Below are 10073 nucleotides of genomic sequence, written 5' to 3' on the forward strand. Positions count from 1 at the left end.
GATGAAACCCAAAAGATTTTCGTTGGGGCGTAACCCTCTCAGCGACGCGCTACATCGGAACCCGGGTGTGGTGGAAAATGGGCAAGGGCCGGGACGTCACCCCCTAGGTGGCGCACCGTATCTTGATCCGGATACGGTGGCAAGTGAGCGAGGATCAGGTCGTCGCATCCTTAGTGGCGCGCTACATCGGCGCCCGGATGTAGTGGAAAATGAGCAAGGGTCTTCGCATTTGACTCGACGAGTGTGAAGGGTAAGGAAGCTAGCCGAGCCTATGAGTATTCGCTTAGATAGCTTGAACGTAGGGTCTCTGACAAGGAAGCTTCGGGAGCTAGTTGATGTAGCGGTGAGGAGAGGTGTTGATATCCTTTGCGTCCAAGAAATCAAATGGAGAGGACAGAAGGCGAAGGAGGTGGAGGATACCGGCTTCAAATTGTGGTACACGGGGACGGCTGCAAACAGAAATGGCATAGGCATCTTGATCAACAAGAGCCTCAAGTATGGAGTGGTAGACGTCATGAGACGTGGGGACCGGATTATCCTGGTCAAGCTGGTAGTTGAGGACTTGGTTCTCAATGTTATCAGCGCGTATGCCCCGCAAGTAGGCAACAATGAGAACACCAAGAGGGAGTTCTGAAAAGGCCTGGAAGACATGGTTAGGAGTGTACCGATTGGTGAGAAGCTTTGCATAGGAGGAGACCTCAATGGCCACGTGGGTACATCTAACACAGGTTTTGAAGGGGCGCATGGGGGTTTTGGCTATGGCATCAGGAATCAAGAAGGAGAAGATGTCTTAAGCTTTGCTCTAGCCTACAACATGATTGTAGCTAACACCCTCTTTAGAAAGAGAGAATCACATCTAGTGACTTTTAGTAGTGGCGAACACTCTAGTCAGATTGATTTCATCCTATCGAGAAGAGAAGATAGGCGTGTGTGCGTAGACTGTAAGGTGATACCTGGAGAGAGTGTTGTACCCCAACATAAGCTGGTGGTTGCTGACTTCCGCTTTCGGGTTCGTGTCCAACGGGATAAGCGTGCCAAAGTCGCTAGAACAAAGTGGTGGAAGCTCAAGGGGGAGGTAGCTCAGGCGTTCAAGGAGAGGGTCATTAAGGAGGGCCCTTGGGAGGAAGGAGGGGATGCGGACAATGTGTGGATGAAGATGGTGACTTGCATTCGTAAGGTGGCCTCGGAGGAGTTTGGAGTGTCCAGGGGAAGGAGAAGCGAAGATAAGGATACCTGGTGGTGGAATGATGATGTCCAGAAGGCAATTAAAGAGAAGAAAGATTGCTTTAGATGCATATACCTGGATAGGAGTGCAGACAACATAGAGAAGTACAAGATGGCGAAGAAGGCCGCAAAGCGAGCTGTTGGTGAAGCAAGGGGTCGGGCATATGAGAACCTCTACCAATGGTTAGGCACGAAGGAAGGCGAAAGGGACATCTATAAGATGGCCAAGATCCGAGAGAGGAAGACGAGGGATATTGGCCAAGTCAAATGCATCAAAGACGGAGCAGGCCAACTCTTGGTGAAGGACGAGGAGATTAAGCATAGATGGCGGGAGTACTTCGACAAGTTGTTCAATGGGGAGAATGAGAGTTCTACCATTGAACTGGACGACTCCTTTGATGAGACCAGCATGCGTTTTGTGCGGAGAATCCAGGAGTCTGAGGTCAAGGAGGCTTTAAAAAGGATGAAAGGAGGCAAGGCGATGGGCCCTGATTGTATCCCCATTGAGGTGTGGAAAGGTCTCGGAGACATAGCGATAGTATGGCTAACCAAGCTTTTCAACCTCATTTTTCGGGCAAACAAGATGCCAGAAGAATGGAGACGGAGTATATTAGTACCAATCTTCAAGAACAAGGGGGATGTTCAGAGTTGTAGTAATTACCATGGAATTAAACTGATGAGCCATACAACAAAGCTATGGGAGAGAGTCGTTGAGCACCGCTTAAGAAGAATGACAAGCATGACCAAAAATCAGTTTGGTTTCATGCCTGGGAAGTCAACCATGGAAGCCATTTTCTTGGTGAAGGAAATATGCCCTAGAAGCAATAATAAAGTTATTATTTATTTCCTTATTTCATGATAAATGTTTATTATTCATGTTAGAATTGTATTAACCGGAAACATAATACATGTGTGAATACATAGACAAACATAGTGTCACTAGTATGCCTCTACTTGAGTAGCTCGTTGAATCAAAAATGGTTAAGTTTCCTAACCATAGACATGAGTTGTCATTTGATTAACGGGATCACATCATTAGAGAATGATGTGATTGACTTGACCCATTCCGTTAGCTTAGCACTTGATCGTTTAGTATATTGCTATTGCTTTCTTCATGACTTATACATGTTCCTATGACTATGAGATTATGCAACTCCCGTTTACCGGAGGAACACTTTGTGTGATACCAAACGTCACAACGTAACTGGGTGATTATAAAGGTGCTCTACAGGTGTCTCCGAAGGTACTTGTTGGGTTGGCGTATTTTGAGATTAGGATTTGTCACTCCGATTGTCGGAGAGGTATCTCTGGGCCCACTCAGTAATGCACATCACTATAAGCCTTGCAAGCATTGTAACTAATGAGTTAGTTGCGGGATGATGTATTACGGAACGAGTAAAGAGACTTGTCGGTAACGATATTGAACTAGGTATTGAGATACCGACGATCGAATCTTGGGCAAGTAACATACCGATGACAAAGGGAACAATGTATGTTGTTATGCGGTTTGATCGATAAAGATCTCCGTAGAATATGTGGGAGCCAATATGAGCATCCAGGTTCTGCTATTGGTTATTGACCGGATATGTGTCTCGGTCATGTCTACATTGTTCTCGAACCCATAGGGTCCGCACGCTTAAAGTTCGATGATGGTTATATTATGAGTTTATGTTTTTTGATGTACCGAAGCTGGTTCGGAGTCCCGGATGAGATCGGGGACATGACGAGGAGTCTCGAAATGGTCGAGACATGAAGATTGATATATTGGACGACTATATATGGACACCGGAATAGTTCCGGGGGTTATCGGATATATATCGGAGTACCGTGGGTTACCGGAACCAACCCCCCCCCCCCGGAAGCTATTGGGCCTTATGGGCCCTACTGGAAAGGAGAGAGATAGGCCAGGAGGTGGCGCACGGCCCCCCTTGCCCCAATCCGAATTGGGAAAGGGAAGGGGGAGGCGGCCCCCCTTCTCCTTCCTTCTCTCCACCTCCTCCTCCCCCTTCTCCTACTTGGAATAGGAAAGTGGGGGCCAAACCTACTTGGAGTAGGATTGCCCCCCCCTTGGGCGCGCCTCTCCCCTTGGCCGACCCTCTCCTCCTCCCCCCTTTATATACAGAGGGGGGGGCACCCCGTAGACACAACAATTGATCCCTTGGATCTCTTAGCCGTGTGCGGTGCCACCCTCCACCATAATCCACCTCGATAATATCGTAGCGGTGCTTAGGCGAAGCCCTGCATCGGTAGAACATCATCATTGTCACCACGTCGTTGTGCTGACGGAACTCTCCCTCAAAGCTCGGCTGGATCGGAGTTCGAGGGATGTCATCAAGTTGAACGTGTGCTGAACTCGGAGGTGCCATGCGTTCAGTACTTGGATCGGTCGGATCGTGAAGACGTACGACTACATTAACCGAGTTGTGCTAACGCTTCCGCTTTCGGACTACGAGGGTACGTGGACACACTCTCCCCTCTCGTTGCTATGCATCACCATGATCTTGCGTGTGCGTAGGATTTTTTTTGAAATTATTACATTCCCCAACAGTGGTATCAGAGCCTGGTTTTATGTGTAGATGTTATATGCACGAGTAGAACACAAGTGAGTTGTGGGTGATACAAGTCATACTACTTACCAGCATGTCATACTTTGGTTCGGTGGTATTGTTGGATGAAGCGGCCTGGACCGACATTACGCGTACGCTTACGCGAGACTAGTTCTACCGACGTGCTTTGCACATAGGTGGCTGGCGGGTGTCAGTTTCTCCAAATTTAGTTGAACCGAGTGTGGCTACGCCCGGTCCTTGAGAAGGTTAAAACGACACTAACTTGACGAACTATCGTTGTGGTTTTGATGCGTAGGTAAGAACGGTTCTTGCTCAGCCCGTAGCAGCCACGTAAAACTTGCAACAACAAAGTAGAGGACGTCTAACTTGTTTTTGCAGGGCATGTTGTGATGTGATATGGTCAAGGCATGATGCTATATTTTATTGTATGAGATGATCCTCTTTTGTAACCGAGTTATCGGCAACCGGCAGGAGCCATATGGTTGTCGCTTTATTGTATGCAATGCAATCGCCCTGTAATTGCTTTACTTTATCACTAAGCGGTAGCGATAGTCGTAGAAGCAATAGTTGGCGAGACGACAACGATGCTACGATGAAGATCAAGGTGTCACGCTGGTGACGATGGTGATCATGACGGTGCTTCGGAGATGAAGATCACAAGCACAAGATGATAATGCCATATCATATCACTTATATTGATTGCATGTGATGTTTATCTTTTATGCATCTTATCTTGCTTTGATTGACGGTAGCATTATAAGATGATCTCTCACTAAATTTCAAGATAAAAGTGTTCTCCCTGAGTATGCACCGTTGCCAAAGTTCGTCGTGCCCAGACACCACGTGATGATCGGGTGTGATAAGCTCTACGTCCATCTACAACGGGTGCAAGCCAGTTTTGTACACGCAGAATACTCGGGTTAAACTTGATGAGCCTAGCGTATGCAGATATGGCCTCGGAACACTGAGACCGAAAGGTCGAGCGTGAATCATATAGTAGATATGATCAACATAGTGATGTTCACCATTGAAAGCTACTCCATTTCACGTGATGATCGATTATGGTTTAGTTGATTTGGATCACGTGATCACTTAGATGATTAGAGGGATGTCTATCTAAGTGGGAGTTCTTAAGTAATATGATTAATTGAACTTCAAAATTATCATGAACTTAGTCCTGGTAGTATTTTTGCAAATTATGTTGTAGATCAATAGCTCGCGTTGTTGCTTTCATATGTTTATTTTGATATGTTCCTAGAGAAAACTGTGTTGAAAGATGTTAGTAGCAATGATGCGGATTGGATCCGTGATCTGAGGATTATCCTCATTGCTGCACAGAAGAATTATGTCCTTGATGCACGGCTAGGTGACGGACCTATTGCAGGAGGAGATGCAAACGTTATGAACGTTTGGCTATCTCAATATGATGACTACATGATAGTTTAGTGCACCATGCTTAACAGCTTAGAATTGGGACTTCAAAGACGTTTTAAATGTCATGGGCCATATGAGATGTTCCAGGAGTTGAAGTTAATATTTCAAGCAAATACCCGAGTTGAGAGATATGAAGTCTCCAACAAAGTTCTATAGCTAAAAGATGGAGGAGAATTGCTCAACTAGTGAGCATGTGCTCAGATTGTCTGGTTACTACAATCGCTTGAATCAAGTGGGAGTTAATCTTCCAGATAAGATAGTGATTGACAGAGTTCTCTAGTCACCATCACCAAGTTAGTAGAACTTTGTGATGAACTATAGTATGCAAAGGATGACGAAAATGATTTCCGAGCTCTTCGCGATGTCGAAATCAAACGAAGGTAGAAATCAAGAAAGAGCATCAAGTGTTGATGATTGACAAGACCACTAGTTTCAAGAAAAGGGAAAAGGGAAAGAAAGGGAACTTCAAGTAGAATGCCAAGCAAGTTGTCACTCCCGCGAAGAAGCCCAAAGCTGGACCAAAGCCTGAAATTGAGTGCTTAAACTGCAAAGGAAATGGTCACTGGAAACGAAAATGCCCTGAATATTTGGTGGATAAGATGGATGGCAAAATGAATAAAGCTATATTTGATATACATGTTATTGATGTATACTTTACTAGTGTTTATAGCAACCCCTCGGTATTTGATATTGGTTCAGTTGCTAAGAGTAGTAACTCGGAACAGGAGTTGCAGAATGGACAGAGACTAGTTAAGGGTGAAGTGACGATGTGTATTGGAAGTGGTTCCAAGATTGATATGATCATCATCGCACACTCCCTATACTTTCGGGATTAGTGTTGAACCTAAAATAAATGTTATTTGGTGTTTGCGTTGAGCATGAATATGGTTTGATCATGTTTATTGCAATACAGTTATTCATAAGTTAGAGAATAACTGTTGTTCTGTTTACATGAATAAAACCTTCTATGGTTATACACCCAATGAAAATGGTTCGTTGGATCTCGATCATAGTGATACACATATTCATAATATTGAAGCCAAAAGATGCAAAGTTAATAATGATAGTGCAACTTATTTGTGGCACTACCGTTTAGGTCATATTGGTGTAAAGCGCATGAAGAAACCCCATGCTGATGGACTTTTGGAATCACTTGATTATGAATCACTTGATGCTTGCGAACCATGCCTCTTGGGCAAGATGACTAAAACGCTGTTCTCCGGAACAATGGAGCAAGCAACAGATTTGTTGGAAATCATACACACTGATGTATGTGGTCCGATGAATCTTGAGGCTCGCGGCGGGTATCGTTATTTTCTGACCTTCACAGATGATTTTAGCAGATATGGGTATATCTACTTAATGAAGCACAAGTCTGAAACATTTGAAAGGTTCAAAGAATTTCAGAGTGAAGTGGAGAATCATCGTAACAAGAAAATAAAGTCTCCACGATCTGATCGCAGAGACGAATATTGGAGTTATGAGTTTAGTCTTCAATTAAAACAATGTGAAATAGTTTCACAAACTCATGCCACCTGGAACACCACAGCATAATGGTGTGTCCAAACGTCATAACCGTACTATATTGGATATAGTGCAATCTATGATGTTTCTTACCGATTTACCACTATAGTTTTGGAGTTATGCATTAGAGACGGCTGCATTCACGTAAAAAAAGGGCACCATATAAATTCGTTTGAGACGACACCATATGAACTGTGGTTTGGCAAGAAACCAAAGTTGTCGTTTCTTAAAGTTTGGGGTTGCGATGCTTATAAGAAATAGTTTCATCCTGATAAGCTCAAACCCAAATCAGAGAAATGTGTCTTCATAGAATACCCAAAGGAGACAGTTGGGTACACCTTCTATCACAGATTCGAAGGCAATATATTCGTTGCTTAGAATGGATCCTTTCTAGAGAAGGAGTTTCTCTCAGAAGAAGTGAGTGGGAGGAAAGTAGAACTTGATGAGGTAACTGTACCTGCTCCCTTATTGGAAAGTAGTTCATCACAGAAATCTGTTCCTGTGACTACTACACCAATTAGTGAGGAAGTTAATGATGATGATTATGAAACTTCAGATCAAGTTGTTACTGAACATCGTAGGTCAACCAGAGTAAGATCCGCACCAGAGTGGTACGGTAATCCTGTTCTACAAGTTATGTTACTAGACCATGACGAACCTACGAACTATGAAGAAGCGATGGGGAGCACAGATTCCGCGAAATGGCTTGAGGCCATGAAATCTGAGATGAGATCCATGTATGAGAACAAAGTATGGACTTTGATTGACTTGCCCAATGATCGGCGAACCATTGAGATTAAATGGATCTTCAAGAGGAAGACGGACGCTGATAGTAGTGTTACTATCTACAAAGCTAGAATTGTTGCAAAAGGTTTTCGACAAGTTCAGGGTGTTGACTACGATGAGAATTTCTCACTCGTATCTATGCTTAAGTCTGTCCGAATCATGTTAGTAATTGCCGGATTTTATAAATCTGGCAAATGGATAAACAAAACTGCATTCCTTAATGGATTTATTAAAGAAGAGTTGTATATGATGCAACCAGAAGGTTTTGTCAATCCTAAATGTGCTAAACAAAATATGCAAGCTCCAGCGATCCATCTATGGACTGGTGCAAGCATCTCAGAGTTGGAATATACGCTTTGATAAGTTGATCAAAGGATATAGTTTTACACAGACTTGCGGTGAAGCCTGTATTTACAAGAAAGTGAGTGGGAGCACTACAACATTTCTGATAAGTATATGTGAATGACATATTGTTGATCGGAAATAATGTAGAATTATTCTGCAAAGCATAAAGGAGTGTTTGAAAGGAGTTTTTCAAAGAAAGACCTCGGTGTAGCTGCTTACATATTGAGCATCAAGATCTATAGAGATAGATCAAGACGCTTGATAAGTTTTTCAATGAGTACATACCTTGATAAGATTTTGAAGTAGTTCAAAATGGAACAGTCAAAGAAAGAGTTCTTGCCTGTGTTACAAGGTGTGAAATTGAGTCAAAGCCCGACCACGGCAGAAGATAGAAAGAGAATGAAAGTCATTCCCTATGCCTTGGCCATAGGTTCTATAAAGTATGTCATGCTGTGTACCAGATCTATTGTATACCCTACACTGATTTTGGCAAGGGAGTATAATAGTGATCTAGGAGTAGATCACTAGACAACGGTCAAAATTATCCTTGTGGAACAAGGATATGTTTCTCGATTATGGACGTGACAAAAAGGTTCATCGTAAAGGGTTACGTCGATGCAAATTTTGACACTAATCCAGATGACTCTAAATTTCAATCTGGATACATATTGAAAGTGGGAGCAATTAGCTAGAGTAGCTCCGTGCAGAGCATTGTTGACATAGAAATTTGCAAAATACATACGGATCTGAATGTGACACACCCGTTGACTAAACTTCTCTGACGAGCAAAACATGATCATACCTTAGTACTCTTTGGGTGTTAATCACATAGCGATGTGAACTAGATTGTTGACTATAGTAAACCCTTTTGGGTGTTGATCACATGACGATGTGAACTATGGGTATTAATCACTTACAGATGTGAATATTGGTGTTAAATCACATGGTGATGTGAACTAGATTATTGACTCTAGTGCAAGTGGGAGACTGAAGGAAATATGCCCTAGAAGCAATAATAAAGTTATTATTTATTTCCTTATTTCATGATAAATGTTTATTATTCATGCTAGAATTGTATTAACCGGAAACATAATACATGTGTGAATACATAGACAAACATAGTGTCACTAGTATGCCTCTACTTGACTAGCTCTTTGAATCAAAGATGATTAAGTTTCCTAACCATAGACATGAGTTGTCATTTGATTAACAGGATCACATCATTAGAGAATGATGTGATTGACTTGACCCATTCTGTTAGCTTAGCACTTGATCGTCTAGTATGTTGCTATTGCTTTCTTCATGACTTATACATGTTCCTATGACTATGAGATTATGCAACTCCCGTTTACCGGAGGAACACTTTGTGTGCTACCAAACGTCACAACGTAACTGGGTGATTATAAAGGTGCTCTACAGGTGTCTCCGAAGGTACTTGTTGGGTTGGCGTATTTCGAGATTAGGATTTGTCACTCCGATTGTCGGAGAGGTATCTCTGGGCCCACTCAGTAATGCACATCACTATAAGCCTTGCAAGCATTGTAACTAATGAGTTAGTTGCGGGATGATGTATTACGGAACGAGTAAAGAGACTTGCCGGTAAGGAGATTGAACTAGGTATTGAGATACCGACGATCGAATCTTGGGCAAGTAACATACCGATGACAAAGCACTACAAAAAAAGACACATCCATGACATTTTGGGCCGAACGAATTTTTTTTCTGTCATACATATGACACTTCTATGACGATAATTGTGACAAAACCCGGTATCATCATAGATGTGGTGGGCTCCTACTTATATGAAAAAAAATCATGACAGAAAATGGGCTTTTCGTCCTAGACGGGCCGGAGACGCAGCTGCATGACATTCTTTGGGCCGTCCATGACGGAAAAGACTGTGGTAGAAGCGAGGGCGAGGAAAATTTCGGGGAGTTCCCAATTACGATGGGAGGTCGGGGGCCGAGCGATGCGTGTTTCTCTCGTACACGTACGCGCGTGTGTGCGAGGCGTTGGCTCTAACTGAACCCAAGCGAGGTGTTGGGCTCTAACTGAACCCGAGCGATTGCACTGCAGGCTACGCGTTACTGAACCCGAGCGATCGATCGATGGCTGTTAACTGAACCCGATCGAGCGATTCCTTCGCTACTGCTGCTAACTGAAGCCGATCGATGCTGCCTCTGGGATAAACAG

The sequence above is a fragment of the Triticum dicoccoides genome, chromosome 1B (assembly GCF_002162155.2).
Source record: "Triticum dicoccoides isolate Atlit2015 ecotype Zavitan chromosome 1B, WEW_v2.0, whole genome shotgun sequence".
Classification (NCBI taxonomy): domain Eukaryota; kingdom Viridiplantae; phylum Streptophyta; class Magnoliopsida; order Poales; family Poaceae; genus Triticum; species Triticum dicoccoides.